At 39.1% G+C, this 15,184-nt stretch overlaps 1 long non-coding RNA gene across 1 annotated transcript; it reads right to left on the bottom strand.

Annotated features, from left to right (window-relative positions):
- Nucleotides 1–5,051: 5,051 nt before the first annotated feature.
- LOC145118949 (uncharacterized) lies at nucleotides 5,052–6,169 on the bottom strand. Its single transcript, XR_013713558.1, has 3 exons — nucleotides 5,997–6,169; nucleotides 5,735–5,804; nucleotides 5,052–5,121 (listed from the first exon to the last, which is right to left on the bottom strand). It is a non-coding gene; the product is annotated as an uncharacterized LOC145118949 (long non-coding RNA).
- Between the last annotated feature and the right edge of the window lie 9,015 nt (nucleotides 6,170–15,184).

Here is a 15,184-nt window from a genome sequence, read left to right on the forward strand (position 1 = left end):
CTGTTTCCCAAGTGAGATTCGGCCCATTCGAATGTTTCCATCGGACTAGCACTAAGTCGACCATCTTGCGTCGTAACTTCTTAAATCTTACGGTCAACAATTGCCTCGGGCTGTTCGATTAGCCTCTTATTCTCATCCATTCTTAACTCCGAGATCGGAATTATGTCGGGAACTTCTCCCGTGAATTTCCTCAGATAACATACATGGAAGGTGTTATGAATACCATCGAGTTCTTCGGGCAATTCCAGCTTGTAAGCTTGGTTCCCAATCTTCTGAAGAACTTTGAACGGTCCAATAAACCTTGGACTCAGCTTTCCTCGTTTCCCGAATCGTATAAGTCCTTTCCACGGTGAGACTTTAAGCAAAACGGAATCCCCAACTTCGAAGGTCATCGGTCGTCTTTTCTTGTCAGCATAGCTCTTCTGACGATCCTGAGCTGCTAACATCCTTTCCTTTATCACCTTTAGTTTCTCAGCAGTCTCATGGATTATCTCGGGGCCCATAAACTGCTTTTCTCCAGCCTCAAGCCAACAAGAAGGCGTACGACACTTTTGTCCGTACAAAGCTTGATAAGGTGACATCTTGATGCTCGAGTGGAAACTGTTGTTGTAGGAAAATTCTACCAAAGGTAAGTGCTCATCCCAGTTACCTTGGAACTCGAGGGTACATGCTCTCAACATATCTTCAAGCGTTTGAATCGTTCTTTCACTCTGACCATCAGTCTGCGGATGGTAAGCTGTACTCAGACATAACTTCGTACCCAATTCCTCTTGTAGACTTCTCCAAAACCTTGACGTGAAACGACTATACAATTGTTAGAGGAACACCGTGAAGTCTCACAATTTCCTTCACGTAAGCATTTGCAAGCTTATCCATAGACCACCTTTCATTGGCAGCTATGAAGTGTGCACTCTTTGTGAAACGATCCACGACCACCCAAATCATGTCGTGACCGTTCTTCGTCCTGGGTAGTTTAGTCACAAAATCCATGGTGATGTCTTCCCATTTACCCATGGGTACAGGTAAGGGTTCTAAACTCCCATATGGTTTCTGATGTTGGGCCTTAACTCTTGCACAAGTTACACACTCGGCCACATATTTCGCAACGTCGAGCTTCATCGTCGGCCACCAGTAGTAGGGTTTTAGGTCCCTATACATTTTAGTGCTACCGGGATGAATCGAGTACATGGTCTTGTGAACTTCTTCCATCCGAAGATCTCTTATTCCTCCAGTCTTAGGTACCCAAATCCGATCTTGGAATACCTTTAGTCCTTGACTGTTTGTACCGAACACTAATGTTTTTCCCAAACGTTCTTCTTTTCGGTCACTCTTCTCTGAAGCTTCTTCTTGAGCTTCCCTGATACTTTCCACAATGGTCGAGACAACTTCTATTCTCAACGCTCTTGGCCTTTTTCTTTCAAGGTTGACTTTTCGACTGAGAGCATCAGCGACAACGTTTGCTTTACCGGGGTGGTAAAGTATCTCACAGTCATAGTCCTTGAGTAATTCTAGCCAGCGTCGTTGCCTCATGTTCAATTCTTTCTGATTAAAGAGATATTGGAGACTCTTATGATCGGTGAAAAGTTTGCACTTCGTGCCATAGAGGTAATGCCTCCATATTTTTAGAGCGAAAACTACCGCCGCCAACTCCAAGTCATGAGTCGGGTAGTTCTTTTCATGTTCCTTCAACTGTCGAGACGCATATGCGATCACCTTTTCTCTTTGGGTCAAAACACAACCCAACCCAACACCAGACGCATCGCTATAAACAGCGAATTCTTCAACTCCATTGGGTAGAGAAAGTATCGGTGCCTCGCATAGTTTCTTCTTTAGCTTCTCGAATGCTTCTTTATGCTTATCACTCCAAGCATAGGTAACTCCTTTGTGGGTTAACGCTGTTAATGGACTAGCGATTGAAGAAAATCCTTGGATAAACCTTCGGTAATATCCGGCTAATCCCAAAAAGCTTCGGATCTCCGTGGGACTTTTTGGTTGTTCCCACTTCATTACCGCTTCAATCTTTGCTGGATCGACCATTATCCCTTCTTGGTTGACCACGTGACCCAAGAATTGGACTTCTCGAATCCAAAAATCACATTTGGAGAATTTAGCATACAACTTCTCCTTCTTCAAGACTTCTAACACTTCCCGCAAGTGTCTACCATGCTCTTCTTGGCTTTTTGAGTAAATCAGAATGTCATCTATGAACACTATCACATATTTATCAAGAAACGGATTACAAAACCTGTTCATTAAATCCATGAATGTTGCTGGAGCATTGGTTAGTCCAAACGACATAACCAAAAACTCGTAGTGTCCATATCGTGTTCTGAATGCAGTCTTCTCTATATCTTGCTCTCTTACCTTTAGCTGATGATATCCTGACCTTAGGTCGATCTTTGAAAAATAACTTGAACCTTGCAGTTGATCGAACAGGTCATCAATCCTTGGCAACGGATATCTATTCTTTTTTGTTGCCTTGTTCAGCTTTCTGTAATCAATACACATTCTCATACTTCCATCTTTCTTTTTCACGAATAACACCGGAGCTCCCCAGGGTGATGAACTAGGTCTAATGAAACCTTTGTCCAATAACTCCTGAAGTTGCATCATCAGCTCCTTCATCTCCGTCGGTGCTAATCGGTAAGGTGCTTTTGTTATTGGTGTCGTTCCTGGTAACAAGTCAATACGGAATTCTACTTGTCGATCAGGCGGTAATCCGGGAAGATCTTCGGGAAATACTTCCGGATAATCACACACGACAGGAATGCTCTGTATCACCTTCTTTTCCTTCTTAGCATCGATCACGAATGCTAAATATGATGTACATCCCTTGGTCAAACATTTTCTGGCTTTCATTAGAGAAATGATTCCAGAATTTACCCTGCGTTTGTCCCCATACACCATAAACGACTCTTTCCTAGGCGGGTTTACTTTTACGATCTTCTTTTTGCACAGTATTTCCGCATCATTGGTGCTAAGCCAATCCATTCCCAACACGATGTCGAAACCGTTAAGTTCGATAGTCAATAATTCCTCGTGAAACTTATTCCCGTTCAAATCAATTAAGATGTTTTTCATACGATGGCTAACAGGTACAAACTTGCCACTAGCAACTTCGACTAATAAGGCATTATCTAGTCTATCGACAGGCAAAGCTAGCTTTCTACCAAATTCATGCGAAATAAATGAGTAGTTGGCTCCAGAATCAAATAAATTTTGGGCATGCAATTTGTTTACGAGAAAGGTACCTGAAGCGACATCAGCTTCTTCCTTAGCAGCTTCCAGTGTCATCTGGAAGGCTCTAGCCTTCGGCTTTGGTGGAATGTTGGGTCTTCCTGCTTCCTTCTTCTTCGGGCAGTCCCTCGAAATGTGCCCCTCCTCGTTGCACTCATAACAGACCTTCTTAGTGAATGTGCATTCATTGGCATAGTGCCCAGGCTTCCCACACTTGAAACAAGTGACTCCTCCGTCGCACTTCCCAGAGTGCTTCTTCTTACACTTGTCACACCACTTCACTTCGCCTCCTCCACCTCCTTTCGAACTAGACTTTGAGAATTTACCCTTTTTGCTGGACCCCGAGGGTCCGTCAAACTTCCTCTTCTCACCAACCTCTGACCTTTCCAGACCTTTCTCCCTGATCTGGGTCTCAACATTTCTGGCAGCCCAGATGGCGGCTTTCAACGTGGTTGCTTGCTTAACCATTGGACCATAGTCCGCTGGTAGTCCAAGGGCAAACTTATTGACCTTTGAGAGTTCTGTTGGAACTAGGTATGGGATAAGCTTCATTTTCTCCGTGAAACTTGCAGCGTATTCAGCAACGCTCATCTTTCCCTTCTTCAAATTCTGAAACTCGTTATTGATTTCCAGTAGGTCCTGCTCTGAGCAGTATTGCAGTTTCAGTTGTTCCACAAAATCTTCCCAAGACATTTTACTCGCTTCTTCCTTGGGCATAGAATCAGCTAACAGCTTCCACCAACTCAACACGCCAGATTTCAACAACGGGATCGCAAGAGCGGTCTTCTGCCTGTTGCTGCATTCGCAACTTTCAAACATTGTCTCCATTTCGGAGATCCAATCCATAATTTGCACCGGCGTCGGGCTTCCGGATAGACACGGTGGCTTAGACGCCATAAAATCCTTGTATTTACATCCTCTTCCATCATTTCCTCCATTACGATTGCCTTGTCTAACAATTTGTGGGTTGTCTTGACCAACGGTACCACTGAAGTTTCCACCTTCCGATGGCCCTCCATTCACTTCGGGCTCTTCAACTTGGATTGAAAGTTCTTCACGATTTTGTCGAAGCAGACGTCTAGTTTCTTCCATCTGATTATCCAACATCGCCTGAATCATCAATTGTACACCAGCCATCGTTACTGGCTCAGGTGCTGCAGCTACAACAGGTATTTGCTCAATTACAGGTGGTCGATTCCTGTTTTCGTTTGCGTTTCCAGCTCCACTGCGGGTTCTTGCCATTTTGATCTATACACCGAATAAGGTGAATTTAGATCTTTATTCAGGATAGACGTTTAAATCATCCTTATCTCTCCGAAACGTTTACATGTTAGTTCTAATATCGTAGTCGTACGTTTAGAATCCTAAACACATAAGGTTTCCAGATCCGGTCGGCAACAGACCATAGATCCGAACAAATAACAACATATAAGGCATAAATCATTTAGCACATAAAAGCATTTTAGGCACAATTCCTAAAATAAGCTAGTGCTCACACCTCACAATCATCGCTTAGCATTCTAAGTTTAAGTCTAGAAATCCTACAAATTCCTAGTTCGCTTAAACTAATGCTCTGATACCAACTGTGACATCCCCATTTTCACGGCCAGAAAAGACCGATTTTGTTTATGCTTTGTTTAAAAATCAGAGTAACATTTTAAATAAAAGTGTTGCGGAATTTGTTCCCAAAATAAAATATGATAAAGATTTATCAAAGCATTTCCGTAGAAATGTATTTCATTAAAAACCTCGGGATGTCATGTTCAATATAGATCAAAAGCATAAACAGTACAATATAAGCGTTACTACATTTATTCATATCTACAGGCCTATATCCGTAATTCTCTCATCCCAAACATCATATCTATGCTCGTGCGCCACTACCTGTAATACAAGAAACTGAGTGGGTCAGGCTTGGGAGCCTGGTGAGCACATAGGGTTTTCAACCCACAATAAATAAGTTTATTAATTTCATCAATCAACAATAACCCGATTACCCGTTCCCGTTATCCTCACATTACGTCCCTAAAACACCTATCATAAGGGACCTAGACTAAGGATCAATATCGGGATGGACACTACTGCCAAGGGGTTTCCTCAACAATAAATGTCCTAAAGGCAACCATGAGGGGGATGGAGTACACCGGTGAACACATCGTTCACAAACACCTACAGGTTGCGAGCCTGCTAGCGTTCCACTGGACTGTCTAGAAGAGTCTGTGGTCGTCATCCATACTCCGCTAGATGACAGAATCAACAACAACAACATCGAGGCCTCTCATCATTTTTTCACACGTCGTCTTATTACATCTACCCATGTTTTACCCCAACATTTTTGTAGATATAAAATACATATACAGTTTAAATTATTTAAAACATGTATAAAAATCTTTCATCAGCATAGGCAGCAAGTATTCAGATAATATGCCCACATAGCACGTAATTAATATAAAATACTTCATATCTATGTGTAAGATGAAAGTAACTATGCACTCACCTGATTAGGTGGTGACTCGGTATTTGAACAGCACTTCGTTATCTCAAAACAATTTTTCCTTGACCAAAACCTAGTATTAATACCACTAGAGTTTAGTTTTAACGTTAACCGTGACTAATTAATAGTCTAGCTATGATTATTATTATATAAGCGTTAAATAACACTCAATATATAAATAATAATAGCCCAAATAATTATTTTAAGGACCTAATAACATTACTATAATTATTTAATAGTTATATTAAAATTTTCGTAGGCGTACCTTACTTACAGCGGGTTTTTCTCAAAACCGGGCTTCGCTGGAGCAGCGTTTCCGAGCCGAAAGGTTCTTTTCTCGGGACTCCGGGAGCCTCGGAACTTCCTTCGGGTGCTAGGGGGTTTACCTAGACTTTAGGGGCTCAAGGAGCTTAGAGAGAGAGAGTTTAGAGAGAGAGAGAGTGGAAGAGGAAAGGTGTAAGAAATGAGAGAACCCGGCACTTCTATTTATAGTGAGTTGGGGCATGTGGTGGCCTTCTGGTGGTGCCACTTGTCCAAATTCTGGTGGTGCCACATGTCCAATTTCTGGTGGTGCCACATGTCCAATTTCTGGTGGTGTCACATGTCCAATTTCTGGTGGTGCCATGTGTCCAATTTCTGGTGGTGCCACATGTCCAATTTCTGGTGGTGCCATGTCACCCAATATCGCGTATCGGCCTCCCGTCTTAGAAAAATCATAACTCTCGCATACGAGCTCCGTTTTTGACGTTATTTATATCCACGCGAAGGCGGGAACGTAATCTACAACTTTCGTTTAGACTCCGTTGGCTAATTTTGAATTTATTTTAAAAGTTATATTTTTAACAGGCCGGGACAGGATTGGTCCGTTAAAAATTCATAACTTCTTCATCCGACGTCCGTTTTCGTCTGTCTTTTTATTGTTACGCCACAATTAAAGAGCTCTTCGATTCTCGTTTAGGTCGTGTCGGCTAAAAACTCGCTTTATCATAAATTCACTATTCACGCTTCCCGGTATCGTGCCGGTTCCGTCGTGAAACTTCGTCGGGTCATAACTTCTTCGTTATAACTCGGATTTCGGCGTTCTTTATATCTCCGGAATCCTTGTTTTGACCACTACAACTTTATGTAAAGATATCGGGCTTATCTTATATTTTAATTTTGACGCTTATTTTTATTCTTTATTAATTATACATTTATAAATAAATAATAAGCACATAAATTCACAAAATACTCAAATATTTCATTTTTATTACATCAAAAGAGTTACAATAGTTGACCTAGACTATTACATCGTCTAAAAATGCTTAGCCCCGAAACCCGGGCGTTACACATTGATTGTCTGGACATGTAATATTCAATACAATACTTGATGTAAACGATGATGGTTGTATTTTTGAATGTATGATGATGATGTTTGTCTTGTTTCAATTATATACACTGTGATGATATTCCAAGACGAAGTCACCCAACCCCCGGACGTTTCCGCCGTACTCTTCGGTTCGGGGGTGTGACAAAAGATGTAAATAGAATATGTTTGGCTCTTTGATTGCGTCTGAAAGAATACAAGAGTTCTGAAAGAGTAAAGTGTTCTCGCTCACTAGTACACAAAAGTTACTCTCACCCTTATATTTACCCCTAATTATAGGGATATACAAACGCGTACAAAAAAAAACACAAGGACTAAACATGATAGCTTCTACCTTCTAACAATGCTTTATGTAGTACTTACATTCGAAATACAATACACAAACTTCAAATCTAACCAGTCCTATCTGTACTTCGACACCACCCAACATACTTCGAACTCTACCGAAAATAAAATGAAATTTAAAGAAATAGGAATTAATGAAAGAATTTGTTGAGTTTTTTAGGTAAAATGGAGATAAAAATGTTGTGTATTTATATTAATAGGGATTTTTTTTATATTCGTGACCATTTGCAAACCGTCGAAAATGTGACCGTTCCAATCAAATACCTCGTTTCCTCCCGTTACCACCATAACATGTGTTACCATAACACCAAAAAACGCAGGGGGGTTTAGAGGGCGTTATAACGCCGTTATTTGTCGTCCACGTCGAAATAACGCCTAAAGGCGTTGCCCGCTCCCACCCGTCTAAGTGCTTACCTTAATCCTAAAAATGTTCAATTCTTTTTTTTTTCTTGCTTTTTGGTAATTTTATGTTTATTAATCCACTTTATTCTAAATTTCTGCATAATCGTTTAACCAACCATTTTTTTAAATCACCGTCATATACCTTAATCAAATGCTAGGATGTTGGAAGAGTCTTACGACGATTCATGTAACTATATAATAATATCAATTGTATTATGGTTCTTTTTCTTTATTATTTTTATAATAATTATCGACTTTTTGTCGTATTAATGGATTTTGTTCGTATAACAAAAAAAAAATTGAAGGACCCATTTTTATATTTTGCACAGGGCCCTCAAAATTAATGGACCGCCCTGAATGTCAATAATAACTTGCATAATTTTAGGATTGTGTTTGTAACAATTTTCAAAATCTGTGATTTAACCCTATTGTTTGTGGGTATCATGAAATTTGATTTAGGATAATCAAAGAACAATTGATTTCGAATTCAACCTTCTATCAAATCTGAAACACAAAAAATTCCATGTTGTTTTGCGTTTTCAGATAGACAATTTGATTCAAAGAAAAGATCAGTTCTCGGTTATTATAACCAGTTATCTTTGCATGCAATGCTCATCTTCTTCTTTTTATACATGGAAGACAGCGGTTAATGGCCGTTACAACGTTTTAACGTTAAATATATATCTTCTAAAAAAAAAACCTTAAAGATATCAGTAATATCAATTGTATTAGAAGAGTTTCTCAATATTAGTGAAAAAATAACTGCATATGTTTTCAATCAATAGTAAGGCCAAGTAGTAGCCCAACCGATGACCATAGTTGTATTTTTTAGCGATATATATTATTGTATTTGTATTGTTTTAGGATACATCTTGACCCATTTGTATTATATCGGCCCTCTTTAGTTGTATGATGTATATATTGTATTTAATGAATGAGAGTCGAGAGATCTCTTTTATGGGAAAATATTAATTGTTTCATGGTATTTGAGCGATTTCTGGTTCCCATCTTTTTCTCACCCTAGCCGTCGGCACCATTACTGCAGCAGATCTCTCATTCTTTCTCCCTTCTCTGCTACGCTTTCTCCTCATCTTCTTTCAGCATGTCGACTACCATGATCAATGATAAGCCATCTTCAACTATTATCAAACATGCAGTGCCTCTTGTGCTAGATCTAGATAAGATGAACTATGACATCTGGAGAGAATTATTTGAAATTCACTGCATCCGATATGGTGTTGAGCATCACCATCAGCCACCCCAAGCAACCACTGATCCAGCCGACAAAGAGAAGGACAAAGCCACTGCTGAATCAGCAGCTGCCAAAGCTTCATGGACCCGTATGGATTCGATTGTCAGATCTTGGATGTACGGAACTCTCTCCATTCCTCTTCTTCACATGATCTTCAAATGACAAGCCACTGAGTATGAAGTATCAAGTATGGACAAGTCTGGAAAAAGTGTTTCGTGATAACAGATCGTCCAAAGTTATTCAGCTTGACCGTGAGCTTCGCAACATCACGATTGGTAACTCTTGTCGGATCGTCTTGAACACATGGACTCAATGGTATCTGAAAGTAATCTTGTTGCATACATGCTTAATGGCCTATCCTCTAAAGTTCGGTATATTGCAATGCCCTGTTGATTCTCATCTGTGAATAACAACAAATGCTATTGGATGATTAACTTGATGCTTCCCTTACTCACTCCGATCACCCCTCTTCACAATCGGCCCTCACTGTGGATTCTACCAGCAGCACCAGCAACCACGATCACCGTGGCGTACGTGGTGGCCGGCATGGCAGGAACGGTGGTGATGGCGGCCGGTTTGTGGGGACGACAGCAATTTAATGGCAGCGGTGGAAAATTTCAAAGTGGACAGCGGCAGCAACAATGTACATGAGAAGGTACTGCACCTTGGGCCTATGGTTGGTTTCAACTTTCAAGTCCAACACCCTAATATTGCATCAACTAAACCTGGTCTTCCTAGCCCAACCAATCAGCAACAACAGCCTATGCTTGTACCTTCTGGGCCTCCACAACAAACGACTCCATTTCAACCGGCCCAATAGCACCAATTTTTTACTCCTTTACAGCCCAACAGCTCGTTTACACCACCTCAAGTCTTTCACTCGTCTCATCAGTCCCTACAACAAAATAACGAGCCCACCGCCCTCCCTAAAATGTTCAATGCCATGACATTAAATCATCTGGGGCAAACTGAATGGTACATGATACATCTCATCTTCACTCAAATGCAGCTCAAGTCTGTTTCCTGATAATAATAGTAATTCTTTGCCATCTGTTTAGCTATTCCTGTAACTATTATAGAACACACCTCTCTCTTCCCTCTTCAAACCCTTATTGTCCTTTACATCTTAATAATGTCTTGATTACTCCTTCCTTTATTAAAAATCTTATTTATGTTTGTCGTTTTGTTCGTGAAAATAAGTGTGCACTACTGAATTTGACCCTCTTGGTTTTTCTATGAAGGATTTTCTTACCTGTCAACTTGTAATAAGATGTGATAGCACAGGAGAGCTCTATCGTGTCACGAACTCTTCTCCCAAGCTCTCGTTGTAGTTGGTTCTTCCCTTTGGCAACAACGACTTGGCCATCCGGGACATCAAGTTTTTAAGCACCTTGTTTCTAGTAGTTTTATTTCATGTCATTCTAATTATAAAGACACTTCTTTATGTCATGAATGTCAAACCGGCAAACATGTTAAGTTGTCATTTAAAGCTTCGAACAATATTACTACTTTTCCTTTTGAACTTGTTCATTAGGATGTTTGGACATCTCCTATTGCTAGCATAAATGGTATCAAATATTATGTCATATTTCTTTGATGATTTTACGCATTTTGTGTAGGTATATCCGTCTTGTTCTGATTCTCATGTGTTTGAAAATTTTATGGTAACAAAATGGTCGAGCGAAAATATCAAACCATTGTTATATTTACATTTGTATTGTTTTAGGATACATCCTGGCCCATTTGTATCAAAGTGCTAAATCTGATGTGTTCGCTATATCATTCGCTATATTTGTATTTATATTGTTTTAGGATACATCCTGGCCCATTTGTATTATATCGGCCCTCTTATATATATATATATATATATATATATATATATATATATATATATATATATATATATATATATGGGAAAATGGAATATACATTACAGCCCCACCTAAACTTAGGTACTAAACTTATTAAAAATACATTGTTTTACTATATAAAGATTACGGTTAATGGATTCATGATTAATACTTCAAGATGTAAATTCAAGATCGACACAATAGGGTTTAAGGTTTAGGGTTTAGGTTTAGGGTTTAGGGTTTAGGGTTTAGGTTTAAGGTTTATCCACCATATCTTCCACATGCTTTACCAAGTCACCACAACCCAAGTGGTTAGGGTTTAGGTTTAGGGTTTAGGGTTTAGGGTTTAGGGGTTAGGGTTTAGGGTTTAGGTTTAGGGTTTAGTAATGTTCACTTGGGTGAAGTAATAAATGATAATGGGGGAAAGAAAACAGATATGGTAAAACAATAATGAAAGAAAGAAATGTTATGGAGGATGATATATTTACCAAGTGAACCAAACCGGGTATATTTAGCAAGTTAAAACGACATATTTTAGAGGTTTAGTAACTAAGCTTAGGTGGGGTTGTAATGTATATTCCCTATCCCCTATATATATATATATATATATATATATATATATATATATATATATATATATATATATATATATATATATATATATATATATATATATATATATAGGTTCAGGTTCATTTGAGACCATGCTAATTTAGTGAGACCGTGAGACCAAATCTAAAAATAATTTTAAAATGCAAAATAAAATGAAAAATCCAAAAATTCTTTTTTTAATTATTATTTTCGGAACTTTATTTACCTAAAAAAAATAGTAAATAAAAAAAGTAAATAAATAAAAAATTACCGTTTTTTTTTAAATACGTGAAATATTCTAATAGAATATTACACTCTACATTTCTAATATGATTTTTAGAATGTTTAGAATATTCTACTAGATTTACCAGATATGTAGAATATTCTAAATATTCTACTAAAATATGTAAAAAATGTATTTTTTTTTGTATTTATTTTTGGTATTTTTTTATTTTTTTTTTGGAAAATATATATTCCGAAAATATAATTGGAAAAAAGAAATTTCGAAAATTTTCAATTATTTTACATTTTAAAAATGTTTTTGTTTTATCTACTAAATGAGTGGCTATGATTGCGTCTCACGGTCTCACAAAATTAGGCCGTTTCACATGAACCTAACTCTCTCTCTCTCTCATGCTATATATATATATATATATATATATATATATATATATATATATATATATATATATATATATATATATATATATATTATAACTGTTGGATTAGTGTCTAAGTCCATAACTATATTTGGTATGTACTTGATCATGTTGTGCATGGTCCTTTTGGGTTGCCTTCACCAAAACAACTTGATGGGATGATTTATGAAGAAAGAGGATTAATTATGACTTATTAATATATTATAAGATTAATATATTAAAGGAGAAATCATATTTTTTAATTAATATTGGTCAAGAATTAATAAGAATTAATTTTGTTGCTAAAAGAGATTAATTAAATAAAGGGGACTAAAACTGTCAAATGTATGATAGTTGAATTTGGGCTGGGAAACCCTAAGGAATAAGGGTGGACGAAATTTTGGAGGCTAGGCCATCCAATTTCGTCCAAAGGGGCCTTATTCCAGAAGGTTCCTTGGACTGCTTAAGGCTTAAGCTATCCATTAGGGTTTTAGACTGAAACCCTAGTAGCACAAGTATATAAGGACCCCTAGGGCTAGGAAAATCGGCTACACTTGATCCTAAGGAATCCTAGAGCCGATTTTGCCTCTCATCCTCTCTCTTCTACTTCATTCTCTTGCTTGTGGTGTTTGTAAGCCATTAGAGGAGTGACATTTGTGACTCTAAGCTCCAAGACAAGAAGATTCAAGACATTCAAGAAGAGGTAATCATCTAGATCTATTCTGTCACAACTAGCATTTTAGCTAGGAAATTCTATTCACATATAATCATTCAACTATTGTAAAGCATGTACTCTAAGTAAATATCACTCAATGCTCATTCAAATACATCTCTCATGTTCAACTAAGAGTTTGAAACTCTAAAATTCTCGGTTCAAGTCTATTATGGTCTAGGACATTCTTATTGGGCCTAATGGACCAATAAGTATCCCAGTTGACTATTTTGGGCCTAGAAACCCTAATTGGGCTCTAAATGGACCCACAAGACACGATACTCCATCCATCCGGGTTCAGACAAAATATACCTGGACATCAAACAACACTATTGGTGGCCAAATATGAAGGCAGAGGTCGCCACTTACGTGGGCAAGTGCCTCACTTGCGCCAAGGTGAAAGTAGAATATCAAAAGCCCTCGGGACTATTACAACAGCTAGTGATACCCAAGTGGAAATGGGAACGGATTACTATGGACTTTGTAACCAAGTTACCCAAGACAACTGATGGATTGGATGCCATATGGGTAATTGTCGATAGACTAACCAAATCCGCTCATTTCCTGCCAATAAAGGAATCTTATAAGACGGAAAGGTTGACACGGATTTACATCAAAGAAATCGTAAGACTTCATGGGGTACCAGTATCTATCATCTCTGATCGAGATAGTAGATTCACTTCAAGATTCTGACAATCTCTTCAAAAGGCAATGGGAACGCAGCTTGACATGAGCACGACTTACCACCCTCAAACCGATGGCCAAAGCGAACGAACTATCTAAACACTCGAAGACATGCTACGAGCTTGTGTGATAGATTTCGGCAAGTCATGGGATACCCATTTTCCCTTGATTGAATTCTCATACAACAACAGTTATCACACGAGCATCAAGGTAGCTCATTTCGAGGCTCTTTATGGTCGTAAATGCAGATCGCCTCTATGTTGGGCTGAGGTGGGTGACACCCAACTAGCGAAAGGGCAATCACCAGCCAGTACTCTCACAGGGCCGGAGATTATTCGAGAAACGACAGAGAAGATAATCCAAATCAAAGCTCCACTTCAAGCATCTCGAGACCAACAGAAGAGTTATGCCGACAAACGGCAAAAACCTCTAGAGTTTCAAGTCGGAGATCGAGTGTTATTGAAAGTCTCTCCCTGGAAAAGGATGATCCGCTTTAGGAAACGGGGAAAACTGAACCCGCGATACATTGGACCGTTCGAGGTTCTTTCTCGGATTGGTCCAGTGGCTTATAAGCTGCAACTACCTGCCGAAATCAGCAACGTACACCCCGTGTTCCACGTCTCGAATCTGAAAAAGTGTCTATCAGATGAAAATATTATCATTCTTCTAGAAGAAATCGAAATAAACGAGAATCTTCTGTTCGTCGAAGAACCAGTCGAGATACTGGATAGGGAGGTGAAGCGTACGAAGCAGAGTCGCATTCCGCTTGTGAAGGTTGGTTGGAACGCTAAGCGTGGATCGGAATTCACATGGGAACGCGAAGACCAGATGAAACAGAAGTACCCTCACCTATTCTCTCATTCGTAAACCTATCTTTTGAAAGAATTTTTGTAACGACCCAATTTTCTAGTCCAAAAATTTCATTTTTAATTAAACACTTTGCAAAACATTTGAAAATAAACAACATTCGATCATAACTTTTCTTAAAACATGTTAAGTGTCTGAAACCAAACATACAAGAAAACAACCATAATGTCAGAGTATAAAATCCCAGAATAGCTCATAATGCGGAAAATAAGAGTGTGTGTGATATGCCGCTACCGCGCCGGCTCCTTCCCCTTAGCTGAAGAGGTACCTGAAAACAAAACTATAAAACGTAAGCACAAAGCTTAGTGAGTTCCCCCAACGAACCTCATACCATACAATCACATAGCATACATGTCTGCCGGGCATTTCTAGGTGCCCGACCTTCCCTTTCGGTCCTGTAGACCGGATACTGCCTAGCATATCTGGGTGCTGGCCTACCCCTTCGGTCCTGTCGACCGGAACGGGGACTGTTCTCCCCCTACTACTACTATCACATATTAACATATCACATAACCCATATATAATAATCTCCTAACACATAAAGCATATCAGATAGTAACAAACCTAGATGATATCACAAAGACAATCATCCAACATACAACTCCTACTGGTGGGCCGGCATTATGGCCGTAGACCCACCGCTACTGGAAGGTAACTCACCTCGAGAGTAGCTGCTGAAAACCTGCTCAACCTACGCCTGGCGGCTGCACCGGTAATCCCTCCGGCTATAAACCCATAAACATGGA

This window comes from Lactuca virosa, chromosome 6 (assembly GCF_052849685.1).
Source record: "Lactuca virosa cultivar CGN04683 chromosome 6, Lactuca_virosa_CGN04683_v6, whole genome shotgun sequence".
In the NCBI taxonomy this organism is placed as follows: Eukaryota; Viridiplantae; Streptophyta; class Magnoliopsida; order Asterales; family Asteraceae; genus Lactuca; species Lactuca virosa.